Here is a 17,730-nt window from a genome sequence, read left to right on the forward strand (position 1 = left end):
TTTGATGTCATAATCATTGGATGATGTCATAATAATTAGATGATGTCATAATCATTTTGTTGATGTCATAATCATTTGATGATGTCATAATCATTTTGTTGATGTCATAATCATTTGATGATGTCATAATCATTTGATGATGTCATAATCATTTTGTTGATGTCATAATCATTTGATGATGTCATAATCATTTGATGTCATAATCATTGGATGATGGCATAATCATTTTGTTGATGTCATAATCATTTGATGATGTCATAATCATTTTGTTGATGTCATAATGATTTGATGATGTCATAATCATTTGATGTCATAATCATTGGATGATGTCATAATCATTTTGTTGATGTCATAATCATTTGATGATGTCATAATCATTTGATGTCATAATCATTGGATGATGACATAATTATTTTGTTGATGTCATAATCATTTGATGATGTCATAATCATTAGATGATGTCATAATCATTTTGTTGATGTCATAATCATTAGATGATGTCATAATCATTTTGTTGATGTCATAATCATTGGATGATGTCATAATCATTGGATGATGTCATAATCATTTTGTTGATGTCATAATCATTTGATGATGTCATAATCATATGATGTAATAATCATTGGATGATGTCATAATCATTTTGTTGATTTCATAATCATTTGATGATGTCATAATCATTAGATGATGTCATAATCATTTTGTTGATGTCATAATCATTTGATGATGTCATAATCTTTAGATGATGTCATAATCATTTTGTTGATGTCATAATCATTTGATGATGTCATAATCATTTGATGTCATAATCATGGGATGATGTCATAATCATTTTGTTGATGTCATAATCATTTGATGATGTCATAATCATTTGATGATGTCATAATCATTTTGTTGATGTCATAATCATTTGATGATGTCATAATCATTTGATGTCATAATCATTGGATAATGTCATAATCATTTTGTTGATGTCATAATCATTTTATGATGTCATAATCATTTTGTTGATGTCATAATCATTGGATGATGTCATAATCATTTTGTTGATGTCATAATCATTGGATGATGTCATAATCATTAGATGATGTCATAATCATTTTGTTGATGTCATAATCATTGGATGATTTCATAATCATTTGATGACATCATAATGATTTTGTTGATGTCATAATCATTTGATGATGCCATAATCATTTTGTTGATGTCATAATCATTTTATGATGTCATAATCATTTTGTTGATGTCATAATCATTTTGTTGATGTCATAATCATTTGATGATGTCATAATCATTTGATGTCATAATCATTTGATGATGTCATAATCATTTGATGTCATAGTCATTGGATGATGTCATAATCATTTTTTTGATGTCATAATCATTTGATGATGTCATAATCATTTTGTTGATGTCATAATCATTTGATGATGTCATAATCATTTGATGTCATAATCATTGGATGATGTCATAATCATTTTGTTGAAGTCACAATCATTTGATGATGTCATAATCATTTTGTTGATGTCATAATCATTTTGTTGATGTCATAATCATTTGATGTCATAATCATTGGATGATGTCATAATCATTTTGTTGATTTCATAATCATTTGATGATGTCATAATCATTAGATGATGTCATAATCATTTTGTTGATGTCATAATCATTTGATGATGTCATAATCATTTGATGTCATAATCATTGGATGATGTCATAATCATTTTGTTGATGTCATAATAATTTGATGATGTCATAATCATTAGATGATGTCATAATCATTTTGTTGATGTCATAATCATTAGATGATGTCATAATCATTTTGTTGATGTCATAATCATTTGATGATGTCATAATCATTTGATGTCATAATCATTGGATGATGTCATAATCATTTTGTTGATGTCATAATCATTTTGTTGATGTCATAATCATTGGATGATGTCATAATCATTTTGTTGATGTCATAATCATTTGATGATGTCATAATCATTTTGTTGATGTCATAATCATTTTGTTGATGTAATAATGATTTGATGATATCATAATCATTTGATGTCATAATCATTGGATGATGTCATAATCATTTTGTTGATGTCATAATCATTTGATTATGTCATAATCATTTGATGTCATAATCATTGGATGATGTCATAATCATTTTGTTGATGTCGTAATCATTTGATGATGTCATAATCATTTGATGATGTCATAATCATTTTGTTGATGTCATAATCATTTGATGATGTCATAATCATTTGATGTCATAATCATTTTGTTGATGTCATAATCATTTGATGATGTCATAATCATTAGATGATGTCATAATCATTTTGTTGATGTCATAATCATTTGATGATGTCATAATCATTAGATGATGTCATAATCATTTTGTTGATGTCATAATCATTTGATGATGTCATAATCATTTGATGTCATAATCATGGGATGATGTCATAATCATTTTGTTGATGTCATAATCATTTGATGATGTCATAATCATTTGATGATGTCATAATCATTTTGTTGATGTCATGATCATTTGATGATGTCATAATCATTTGATGTCATAATCATTGGATAATGTCATAATCATTTTGTTGATGTCATAATCATTTTATGATGTCATAATCATTTTGTTGATGTCATAATCATTGGATGATGTCATAATCATTTTGTTGATGTCATAATCATTGGATGATGTCATAATCATTAGATGATGTCATAATCATTTTGTTGATGTCATAATCATTGGATGATTTCATAATCATTTGATGACATCATAATGATTTTGTTGATGTCATAATCATTTGATGATGCCATAATCATTTTGTTGATGTCATAATCATTTTATGATGTCATAATCATTTTGTTGATGTCATAATCATTTTGTTGATGTCATAATCATTTGATGATGTCATAATCATTTGATGTCATAATCATTTGATGATGTCATAATCATTTGATGTCATAGTCATTGGATGATGTCATAATCATTTTTTTGATGTCATAATCATTTGATGATGTCATAATCATTTTGTTGATGTCATAATCATTTGATGATGTCATAATCATTTGATGTCATAATCATTGGATGATGTCATAATCATTTTGTTGAAGTCACAATCATTTGATGATGTCATAATCATTTTGTTGATGTCATAATCATTTTGTTGATGTCATAATCATTTGATGTCATAATCATTGGATGATGTCATAATCATTTTGTTGATTTCATAATCATTTGATGATGTCATAATCATTAGATGATGTCATAATCATTTTGTTGATGTCATAATCATTTGATGATGTCATAATCATTTGATGTCATAATCATTGGATGATGTCATAATCATTTTGTTGATGTCATAATAATTTGATGATGTCATAATCATTAGATGATGTCATAATCATTTTGTTGATGTCATAATCATTAGATGATGTCATAATCATTTTGTTGATGTCATAATCATTTGATGATGTCATAATCATTTGATGTCATAATCATTGGATGATGTCATAATCATTTTGTTGATGTCATAATCATTTTGTTGATGTCATAATCATTGGATGATGTCATAATCCTTTTGTTGATGTCATAATCATTTGATGATGTCATAATCATTAGATGATGTCATAATCATTTTGTTGATGTCATAATCATTTGATGATGTCATAATCATTTTGTTGATGTCATAATCATTTTGTTGATGTAATAATGATTTGATGATATCATAATCATTTGATGTCATAATCATTGGATGATGTCATAATCATTTTGTTGATGTCATAATCATTTGATTATGTCATAATCATTTGATGTCATAATCATTGGATGATGTCATAATCATTTTGTTGATGTCGTAATCATTTGATGATGTCATAATCATTTGATGATGTCATAATCATTTTGTTGATGTCATAATGATTTGATGATGTCATAATCATTTGATGTCATAATCATTGGATGATGTCATAATCATTTTGTTGATGTCATAATCATTTGATGATGTCATAATCATTGGATGATGTCATAATCATTTTGTTGATGTCATAATCATTTGATGATGTCATAACCATTTGATGTCATAATCATTGGATGATGTCATAATCATTTTGTTGATGTCATAATCATTTGATGATGTCATAATCATTAGATGATGTCATAATCATTTTGTTGATGTCATAATCATTTGATGATGTCATAATCATTTGATGTCATAATCATTGGATGATGTCATAATAATTAGATGATGTCATAATCATTTTGTTGATGTCATAATCATTTGATGATGTCATAATCATTTTGTTGATGTCATAATCATTGGATGATTTCATAATCATTTGATGACATCATAATGATTTTGTTGATGTCATAATCATTTGATGATGCCATAATCATTTTGTTGATGTCATAATCATTTTATGATGTCATAATCATTTTGTTGATGTCATAATCATTTTGTTGATGTCATAATGATTTGATGATGTCATAATCATTTGATGTCAAAATCATTGGATGATGTCATAATCATTTTGTTGATGTCATAATCATTAGATGATGTCATAATCATTAGATGATGTCCTAATCATTTGATGATGTCATAATCATTGATGTCATAATCATTGGATGATGTCATAATCATTTTGTTGATGTCATAATCATTGGATGATGTCATAATCATTAGATGATGTCATAATCATTTTGTTGATGTCATAATAATTGGATGATGTCATAATCATTTGATGTCATAATCATTTTGTTGATGTCATAATGATTTGATGATGTCATAATCATTTGATGTCATAATCATTGGATGATGTCATAATCATTTTGTTGATGTCATAATCATTTGATGATGTCTTAATCATTAGATGATGTCGTAATCATTTTGTTGATGTCATAGTCATTTCATGATGTCATAATCATTTGATGTCATAATCATTGGATGATGTCATAATCATATTGTTGATGTCATAATCATTGGATGATGTCATAATCATTGGATGATGTCATAATCATTTTGTTGATGTCATTATCATTTGATGATGTCATAATCATTTGATGTCATAATCATTGGATGATGTCATAATCATTTGATGATGTCATAATCATTTGATGACGTCATAATCATTTTGTTGATGTCATAATCATTTGATGATGTCATAATCATTTGATGTCATAATCATTGGATGATGTCATAATCATTTTGTTGATGTCATAATCATTTTATGATGTCATAATCATTTTGCTGATGTCATAATCATTGGATGATGTCATAATCCTTTTGTTGATGTCATTTTCATTTGATGATGTCATAATCATTAGATGATGTCATAATCATTTTGTTGATGTCATAATCATTTGATGATGTCATAATCATTTGATTTCATAATCATTGGATGATGTCATAATCATTTGATGATGTCATAATGATTTTGTTGATGTCATAATCATTTGATGATGCCATAATCATTTTGTTGATGTCATAATCATTTGATGATGTCATAATCATTGATGTCATAATCATTGGATGATGTCATAATGATTTGATGATATCATAATCATTTGATGTCATAATCATTGGATGATGTCATAATCATTTTGTTGATGTCATAATCATTTGATGATGTCATAATCATTTGATGTCATAATCATTGGATGATGTCATAATCATTTGATGATTTCATAATGATTTTGTTGATGTCATAATCATTTGATGATGTCATAATCATTTTGTTGATGTCATAATGATTTGATGATGTCATAATCATTTGATGTCATAATCATTGGATGATGTCATAATCATTTTGTTGATGTCATAATCATTTGATGATGTCATAATCATTAGATGATGTCATAATCATTTTGTTGATGTCATAATCATTGGATGATGTCATAATCATTGGATGATGTCATAATCATTTGATGTCATAATCATTGGATGATGTCATAATCATTTTGTTGATGTCATAATCATTTGATGATGTCATTATCATTAGATGATGTCATAATCATTTTGTTGATGTCATAATCATTGGATGATGTCATAATCATTGGATGATGTCATAATCATTTTGTTGATGTCATAATCATTTGATGATGTCATAATCATTTGATGTCATAATCATTGGATGATGTCATAATCATTTTGTTGATGTCGTAATCATTTGATGATGTCATAATCATTTGATGATGTCATAATCATTTTGTTGATGTCATAATCATTTGATGATGTCATAATCATTTGATGTCATAATCATTGGATGATGTCATAATCATTTTGTTGATGTCATAATCATTTGATGATGTCATAATCATTTTGTTGATGTCATAATCAATGGATGATGTCATAATCCTTTTGTTGATGTCATAATCATTTGATGATGTCATAATCATTAGATGATGTCATAATCATTTTGTTGATGTCATAATCATTTGATGATGTCATTATCATTTTGTTGATGTCATAATCATTTTGTTGATGTCATAATGATTTGATGATGTCATAATCATTTTGTTGATGTCATAATCATTTGATGATGTCATAATCATTTGATGTCATAATCATTTTGTTGATGTCATAATCATTTGATGATGTCATAATCATTTGATGATGTCATAATGATTTTGTTGATGTCATAATCATTTGATGATGCCATAATCATTTTGTTGATGTCATAATCATTTTATGATGTCATAATCATTTTGTTGATGTCATAATCATTTTGTTGATGTCATAATGATTTGATGATGTCATAATCATTTGATGTCATAATCATTGGAGGATGTCATAATCATTTTGTTGATGTCATAATCATTTGATGATGTCGTAATCATTAGATGATGTCATAATCATTTTGTTGATGTCATCGTCATATGATGATGTCATAATCATTGATGTCATAATCATTGGATGATGTCATAATCATTTTGTTGATGTCATAATCATTGGATGATGTCATAATCATTAGATGATGTCATAATCATTTTGTTGATGTCATAATTATTTGATGATGTCATAATCATTTGATGATGTCATAATCATTTGATGATGTCATAATGATTTTGTTGATGTCATAATCATTTGATGATGCCATAATCATTTTGTTGATGTCATAATCATTTTATGATGTCATAATCATTTTGTTGATGTCATAATCATTTTGTTGATGTCATAATGATTTGATGATGTCATAATCATTTGATGTCATAATCATTGGATGATGTCATAATCATTTTGTTGATGTCATAATCATTTGATGATGTCGTAATCATTAGATGATGTCATAATCATTTTGTTGATGTCATAATCATTTGATGATGTCATAATCATTGATGTCATAATCATTGGATGATGTCATAATCATTTTGTTGATGTCATAATCATTGGATGATGTCATAATCATTAGATGATGTCATAATCATTTTGTTGATGTCATAATCATTTGATGATGTCATAATCATTTGATGTCATAATCATTTTGTTGATGTCATAATGATTTGATGATGTCATAATCATTTGATGATGTCATAATCATTAGATGATGTCATAATCATTTTGTTGATGTCATAATCATTTGATGATGTCATAATCATTTTGTTGATGTCATAATCATTTTGTTGATGTCATAATGATTTGATGATATCATAATCATTTGATGTCATAATCATTGGATGATGTCATAATCATTTTGTTGATGTCATAATCATTTGATGATGTCGTAATCATTTGATTTCATAATCATTGGATGATGTCATAATCATTTGATGATGTCATAATGATTTTGTTGATGTCATAATCATTTGATGATGCCATAATCATTTTGTTGATGTCATAATCATTTGATGATGTCATAATCATTGATGTCATAATCATTGGATGATGTCATAATCATTTTGTTGATGTCATAATCATTTGATGATGTCATAATCATTTTGTTGATGTCATAATCATTTGATGATGTCATAATCATTGATGTCATATCATTGGATGATGTCATAATCATTTTGTTGATGTCATAATCATTGGATGATGTCATAATCATTAGATGATGTCATAATCATTTTGTTGATGTCATAATCATTTGATGATGTCATAATCATTTGATGTCATAATCATTTTGTTGATGTCATAATCATTTTGTTGATGTCATAATGATTTGATGATATCATAATCATTTGATGTCATAATCATTGGATGATGTCATAATCATTTTGTTGATGTCATAATCATTTGATGATGTCATAATCATTTGATGTCATAATCATTGGATGATGTCATAATCATTTGATGATTTCATAATGATTTTGTTGATGTCATAATCATTTGATGATGCCATAATCATTTTGTTGATGTCATAATCATTTTATGATGTCATAATCATTTTGTTGATGTCATAATCATTTTGTTGATGTCATAATGATTTGATGATGTCATAATCATATGATGTCATAATCATTGGATGATGTCATAATCATTTTGTTGATGTCATAATCATTTGATGATGTCATAATCATTTGTTGTCATAATCATTGGATGATGTCATAATCATTTTGTTGATGTCATAATCATTTGACGATGTCATAATCATTTGATGTCATAATCATTGGATGATGTCATAATCATTTTGTTGATGTCATAATCATTTGATGATGTCATAATCATTAGATGATGTCATAATCATTTTGTTGATGTCATAATCATTTGATGATGTCATAATCATTAGATGATGTCATAATCATTTTGTTGATGTCATAATCATTTGACGATGTCATAATCATTTGATGTCATAATCATTGGATGATGTCTTAATCATTTTGTTGATGTCATAATCATTTGATGATGTCATAATCATTTGATGATGTCATAATCATTTGATGTCATAATCATTGGATGATGTCATAATCATTTTGTTGATGTCATAATCATTTTATGATGTCATAATCATTTTGTTGATGTCATAATCATTGGATGATATCATAATCATTTTGTTGATGTCATAATCATTTGATGATGTCATAATCATTTGATGATGTCATAATCATTTTGTTGATGTCATAATCATTTGATGATGTCATAATCATTTGATGTCATAATCATTGGATGATGTCATAATCATTTTGTTGATGTCATAATAATTTGATGATGTCATAATCATTAGATGATGTCATAATCATTTTGTTGATGTCATAATCATTAGATGATGTCATAATCATTTTGTTGATGTCATAATCATTTGATGATGTCATAATCATTTGATGTCGTAATCATTGGATGATGTCATAATCATTTTGTTGATGTCATAATCATTTTGTTGATGTCATAATCATTGGATGATGTCATAATCCTTTTGTTGATGTCATAATCATTTGATGATGTCATAATCATTAGATGATGTCATAATCATTTTGTTGATGTCATAATCATTTGATGATGTCATAATCATTTTGTTGATGTCATAATCATTTTGTTGATGTAATAATGATTTGATGATATCATAATCATTTGATGTCATAATCATTGGATGATGTCATAATCATTTTGTTGATGTCATAATCATTTGATTATGTCATAATCATTTGATGTCATAATCATTGGATGATGTCATAATCATTTTGTTGATGTCGTAATCATTTGATGATGTCATAATCATTTGATGATGTCATAATCATTTTGTTGATGTCATAATGATTTGATGATGTCATAATCATTTGATGTCATAATCATTGGATGATGTCATAATCATTTTGTTGATGTCATAATCATTTGATGATGTCATAATCATTGGATGATGTCATAATCATTTTGTTGATGTCATAATCATTTGATGATGTCATAACCATTTGATGTCATAATCATTGGATGATGTCATAATCATTTTGTTGATGTCATAATCATTTGATGATGTCATAATCATTAGATGATGTCATAATCATTTTGTTGATGTCATAATCATTTGATGATGTCATAATCATTTGATGTCATAATCATTGGATGATGTCATAATAATTAGATGATGTCATAATCATTTTGTTGATGTCATAATCATTTGATGATGTCATAATCATTTTGTTGATGTCATAATCATTGGATGATTTCATAATCATTTGATGACATCATAATGATTTTGTTGATGTCATAATCATTTGATGATGCCATAATCATTTTGTTGATGTCATAATCATTTTATGATGTCATAATCATTTTGTTGATGTCATAATCATTTTGTTGATGTCATAATGATTTGATGATGTCATAATCATTTGATGTCAAAATCATTGGATGATGTCATAATCATTTTGTTGATGTCATAATCATTAGATGATGTCATAATCATTAGATGATGTCCTAATCATTTGATGATGTCATAATCATTGATGTCATAATCATTGGATGATGTCATAATCATTTTGTTGATGTCATAATCATTGGATGATGTCATAATCATTAGATGATGTCATAATCATTTTGTTGATGTCATAATAATTGGATGATGTCATAATCATTTGATGTCATAATCATTTTGTTGATGTCATAATGATTTGATGATGTCATAATCATTTGATGTCATAATCATTGGATGATGTCATAATCATTTTGTTGATGTCATAATCATTTGATGATGTCTTAATCATTAGATGATGTCGTAATCATTTTGTTGATGTCATAGTCATTTCATGATGTCATAATCATTTGATGTCATAATCATTGGATGATGTCATAATCATATTGTTGATGTCATAATCATTGGATGATGTCATAATCATTGGATGATGTCATAATCATTTTGTTGATGTCATTATCATTTGATGATGTCATAATCATTTGATGTCATAATCATTGGATGATGTCATAATCATTTGATGATGTCATAATCATTTGATGACGTCATAATCATTTTGTTGATGTCATAATCATTTGATGATGTCATAATCATTTGATGTCATAATCATTGGATGATGTCATAATCATTTTGTTGATGTCATAATCATTTTATGATGTCATAATCATTTTGCTGATGTCATAATCATTGGATGATGTCATAATCCTTTTGTTGATGTCATTTTCATTTGATGATGTCATAATCATTAGATGATGTCATAATCATTTTGTTGATGTCATAATCATTTGATGATGTCATAATCATTTGATTTCATAATCATTGGATGATGTCATAATCATTTGATGATGTCATAATGATTTTGTTGATGTCATAATCATTTGATGATGCCATAATCATTTTGTTGATGTCATAATCATTTGATGATGTCATAATCATTGATGTCATAATCATTGGATGATGTCATAATGATTTGATGATATCATAATCATTTGATGTCATAATCATTGGATGATGTCATAATCATTTTGTTGATGTCATAATCATTTGATGATGTCATAATCATTTGATGTCATAATCATTGGATGATGTCATAATCATTTGATGATTTCATAATGATTTTGTTGATGTCATAATCATTTGATGATGTCATAATCATTTTGTTGATGTCATAATGATTTGATGATGTCATAATCATTTGATGTCATAATCATTGGATGATGTCATAATCATTTTGTTGATGTCATAATCATTTGATGATGTCATAATCATTAGATGATGTCATAATCATTTTGTTGATGTCATAATCATTGGATGATGTCATAATCATTGGATGATGTCATAATCATTTGATGTCAAAATCATTGGATGATGTCATAATCATTTTGTTGATGTCATAATCATTTGATGATGTCATTATCATTAGATGATGTCATAATCATTTTGTTGATGTCATAATCATTGGATGATGTCATAATCATTGGATGATGTCATAATCATTTTGTTGATGTCATAATCATTTGATGATGTCATAATCATTTGATGTCATAATCATTGGATGATGTCATAATCATTTTGTTGATGTCGTAATCATTTGATGATGTCATAATCATTTGATGATGTCATAATCATTTTGTTGATGTCATAATCATTTGATGATGTCATAATCATTTGATGTCATAATCATTGGATGATGTCATAATCATTTTGTTGATGTCATAATCATTTGATGATGTCATAATCATTTTGTTGATGTCATAATCAATGGATGATGTCATAATCCTTTTGTTGATGTCATAATCATTTGATGATGTCATAATCATTAGATGATGTCATAATCATTTTGTTGATGTCATAATCATTTGATGATGTCATTATCATTTTGTTGATGTCATAATCATTTTGTTGATGTCATAATGATTTGATGATGTCATAATCATTTTGTTGATGTCATAATCATTTGATGATGTCATAATCATTTGATGTCATAATCATTTTGTTGATGTCATAATCATTTGATGATGTCATAATCATTTGATGATGTCATAATGATTTTGTTGATGTCATAATCATTTGATGATGCCATAATCATTTTGTTGATGTCATAATCATTTTATGATGTCATAATCATTTTGTTGATTTCATAATCATTTTGTTGATGTCATAATGATTTGATGATGTCATAATCATTTGATGTCATAATCATTGGAGGATGTCATAATCATTTTGTTGATGTCATAATCATTTGATGATGTCGTAATCATTAGATGATGTCATAATCATTTTGTTGATGTCATCGTCATATGATGATGTCATAATCATTGATGTCATAATCATTGGATGATGTCATAATCATTTTGTTGATGTCATAATCATTGGATGATGTCATAATCATTAGATGATGTCATAATCATTTTGTTGATGTCATAATTATTTGATGATGTCATAATCATTTGATGTCATAATCATTTTGTTGATGTCATAATGATTTGATGATGTCATAATCATTTGATGATGTCATAATCATTAGATGATGTCATAATCATTTTGTTGATGTCATAATCATTTGATGATGTCATAATCATTTTGTTGATGTCATAATCATTTTGTTGATGTCATAATGATTTGATAATATCATAATCATTTGATGTCATAATCATTGGATGATGTCATAATCATTTTGTTGATGTCATAATCATTTGATGATGTCATAATCATTTGATTTCATAATCATTGGATGATGTCATAATCATTTGATGATGTCATAATGATTTTGTTGATGTCATAATCATTTGATGATGCCATAATCATTTTGTTGATGTCATAATCATTTGATGATGTCATAATCATTGGATGATGTCATAATCATTTTGTTGATGTCATAATCATTTTGTTGATGTCATATTGATTTGATGATATCATAATCATTTGATGTCATAATCATTGGATGATGTCATAATCATTTTGTTGATGTCATAATCATTTGATGATGTCATAATCATTTGATTTCATAATCATTGGATGATGTCATAATCATTTGATGATGTCATAATGATTTTGTTGATGTCATAATCATTTGATGATGCCATAATCATTTTGTTGATGTCATAATCATTTGATGATGTCATAATCATTGATGTCATAATCATTGGATGATGTCATAATCATTTTGTTGATGTCATAATCATTTGATGATGTCAAAATGATTTTGTTGATGTCATAATCATTTGATGATGCTTAATCATTTTGTTGATGTCATAATCATTTTATGATATCATAATCATTTTGTTGATGTCATAATCATTTTGTTGATGTCATAATGATTTGATGATGTCATAATCATTTGATGTCATAATCATTTGATGATGTCATAATCATTTTGTTGATGTCATAATCATTTGATGATGTCATAATCATTAGATGATGTCATAATCATTTTGTTGATGTCATAATCATTTGATGATGTCATAATCATTGATGTCATAATCATTGGATGATGTCATAATCATTTGATGATTTCATAATGATTTTGTTGATGTCATAATCATTTGATGATGCCATAATCATTTTGTTGATGTCATAATCATTTTATGATGTCATAATCATTTTGTTGATGTCATAATCATTTTGTTGATGTCATAATGATTTGATGATGTCATAATCATTTGATGTCATAATCATTGGATGATGTCATAATCATTTTGTTGATGTCATAATCATTTGATGATGTCATAATCATTAGATGATGTCATAATCATTTTGTTGATGTCATAATCATTTGATGTCATAATCATTGGATGATGTCATAATCATTTTGTTGATGTCATAATCATTTGATGATGTCATAATCATTTGATGTCATAATCATTGGATGATGTCATAATCATTTTGTTGATGTCATAATCATTTGATGATGTCATAATCATTAGATGATGTCATAATCATTTTGTTAATGTCATAATCATTTGATGATGTCATAATCATTTGATGTCATAATCATTGGATGATGTCATAATCATTTTGTTGATGTCATAATCATTTGATGATGTCATAATCATTAGATGATGTCATAATCATTTTGTTGATGTCATAATCATTTGATGATGTCATAATCATTAGATGATGTCATAATCATTTTGTTGATGTCATAATCATTTGATGATGTCATAATCATTTGATGTCATAATCATTGAATGATGTCATAATCATTTTGTTGATGTCATAATCATTTGATGATGTCATAATCATTTGATGATGTCATAATGATTTTGTTGATGTCATAATCATTTGATGATGCCATAATCATTTTGTTGATGTCATAATCATTTTATGATGTCATAATCATTTTGTTGATGTCATAATCATTTTGTTGATGTCATAATGATTTGATGATGTCATAATCATTTGATGTCATAATCATTGGATGATGTCATAATCATTTTGTTGATGTCATAATCATTTGATGATGTCGTAATCATTAGATGATGTCATAATCATTTTGTTGATGTCATAATCATTTGATGATGTCATAATCATTGATGTCATAATCATTGGATGATGTCATAATCATTTTGTTGATGTCATAATCATTGGATGATGTCATAATCATTAGATGATGTCATAATCATTTTGTTGATGTCATAATCATTTGATGATGTCATAATCATTTGATGTCATAATCATTTTGTTGATGTCATAATGATTTGATGATGTCATAATCATTTGATGATGTCATAATCATTAGATGATGTCATAATCATTTTGTTGATGTCATAATCATTTGATGATGTCATAATCATTTTGTTGATGTCATAATCATTTTGTTGATGTCATAATGATTTGATGATATCATAATCATTTGATGTCATAATCATTGGATGATGTCATAATCATTTTGTTGATGTCATAATCATTTGATGATGTCGTAATCATTTGATTTCATAATCATTTGATGATGTCATAATCATTAGATGATGTCATAATCATTTTGTTGATGTCATAATCATTTGATGATGTCATAATCATTTTGTTGATGTCATAATCATTTTGTTGATGTAATAATGATTTGATGATATCATAATCATTTGATGTCATAATCATTGGATGATGTCATAATCATTTTGTTGATGTCATAATCATTTGATTATGTCATAATCATTTGATGTCATAATCATTGGATGATGTCAAAATCATTTGATGATGTCATAATGATTTTGTTGATGTCATAATCATTTGATGATGCCATAATCATTTTGTTGATGTCATAATCATTTTATGATGTCATAATCATTTTGTTGATGTCATAATCATTTTGTTGATGTCATAATGATTTGATGATGTCATAATCATTTGATGTCATAATCATTGGATGATGTCATAATCATTTTGTTGATGTCATAATCATTAGATGATGTCATAATCATTAGATGATGTCGTAATCATTTTATTGATGTCATAATCATTTGATGATGTCATAATCATTGATGTCATAATCATTGGATGAAGTCATAATCATTTTGTTGATGTCATAATCATTGGATGATGTCATAATCATTAGATGATGTCATAATCATTTTGTTGATGTCATAACCATTTGATGATGTCATAATCATTTGATGTCATAATCATTTTGTTGATGTCATAATGATTTGATGATGTCATAATCATTTGATGTCATAATCATTGGATGATGTCATAATCATTTTGTTGATGTCATAATCATTTGATGATGTCATAATCATTGGATGATGTCATAATCATTTTGTTGATGTCATAATCATTTGATGATGTCATAACCATTTGATGTCATAATCATTTTATGATGTCATAATCATTTTGTTGATGTCATAATCATTTTGTTGATGTCATAATGATTTGATGATGTCATAATCATTTGATGTCATAATCATTGGATGATGTCATAATCATTTTGTTGATGTCATAATCATTAGATGATGTCATAATCATTAGATGATGTCGTATTCATTTTATTGATGTCATAATCATTTGATGATGTCATAATCATTGATGTCATAATCATTGGATGAAGTCATAATCATTTTGTTGATGTCATAATCATTGGATGATGTCATAATCATTAGATGATGTCATAATCATTTTGTTGATGTCATAACCATTTGATGATGTCATAATCATTTGATGTCATAATCATTTTGTTGATGTCATAATGATTTGATGATGTCATAATCATTTGATGTCATAATCATTGGATGATGTCATAATCATTTTGTTGATGTCATAATCATTTGATGATGTCATAATCATTGGATGATGTCATAATCATTTTGTTGATGTCATAATCATTTGATGATGTCATAACCATTTGATGTCATAATCATTGGATGATGTCATAATCATTTTGTTGATGTAATAATCATTTGATGATGTCATAATCATTAGATGATGTCATAATCATTTTGTTGATGTCATAATCATTTGATGATGTCATAATCATTTGATGTCATAATCATTGGATGATGTCATAATAATTAGATGATGTCATAATCATTTTGTTGATGTCATAATCATTTGATGATGTCATAATCATTTTGTTGATGTCATAATCATTTGATGATGTCATAATCATTTGATGATGTCATAATCATTTTGTTGATGTCATAATCATTTGATGATGTCATAATCATTTGATGTCATAATCATTGGATGATGGCATAATCATTTTGTTGATGTCATAATCATTTGATGATGTCATAATCATTTTGTTGATGTCATAATGATTTGATGATGTCATAATCATTTGATGTCATAATCATTGGATGATGTCATAATCATTTTGTTGATGTCATAATCATTTGATGATGTCATAATCATTTGATGTCATAATCATTGGATGATGACATAATTATTTTGTTGATGTCATAATCATTTGATGATGTCATAATCATTAGATGATGTCATAATCATTTTGTTGATGTCATAATCATTAGATGATGTCATAATCATTTTGTTGATGTCATAATCATTGGATGATGTCATAATCATTGGATGATGTCATAATCATTTTGTTGATGTCATAATCATTTGATGATGTCATAATCATATGATGTAATAATCATTGGATGATGTCATAATCATTTTGTTGATTTCATAATCATTTGATGATGTCATAATCTTTAGATGATGTCATAATCATTTTGTTGATGTCATAATCATTTGATGATGTCATAATCTTTAGATGATGTCATAATCATTTTGTTGATGTCATAATCATTTGATGATGTCATAATCATTTGATGTCATAATCATGGGATGATGTCATAATCATTTTGTTGATGTCATAATCATTTGATGATGTCATAATCATTTGATGATGTCATAATCATTTTGTTGATGTCATAATCATTT

Source organism: Dendrobates tinctorius, unplaced genomic scaffold (genome assembly GCF_039654945.1).
Source record: "Dendrobates tinctorius isolate UK_male_01 unplaced genomic scaffold, ASM3965494v1 ptg000019l, whole genome shotgun sequence".
Lineage (NCBI taxonomy): Eukaryota > Metazoa > Chordata > Amphibia > Anura > Dendrobatidae > Dendrobates > Dendrobates tinctorius.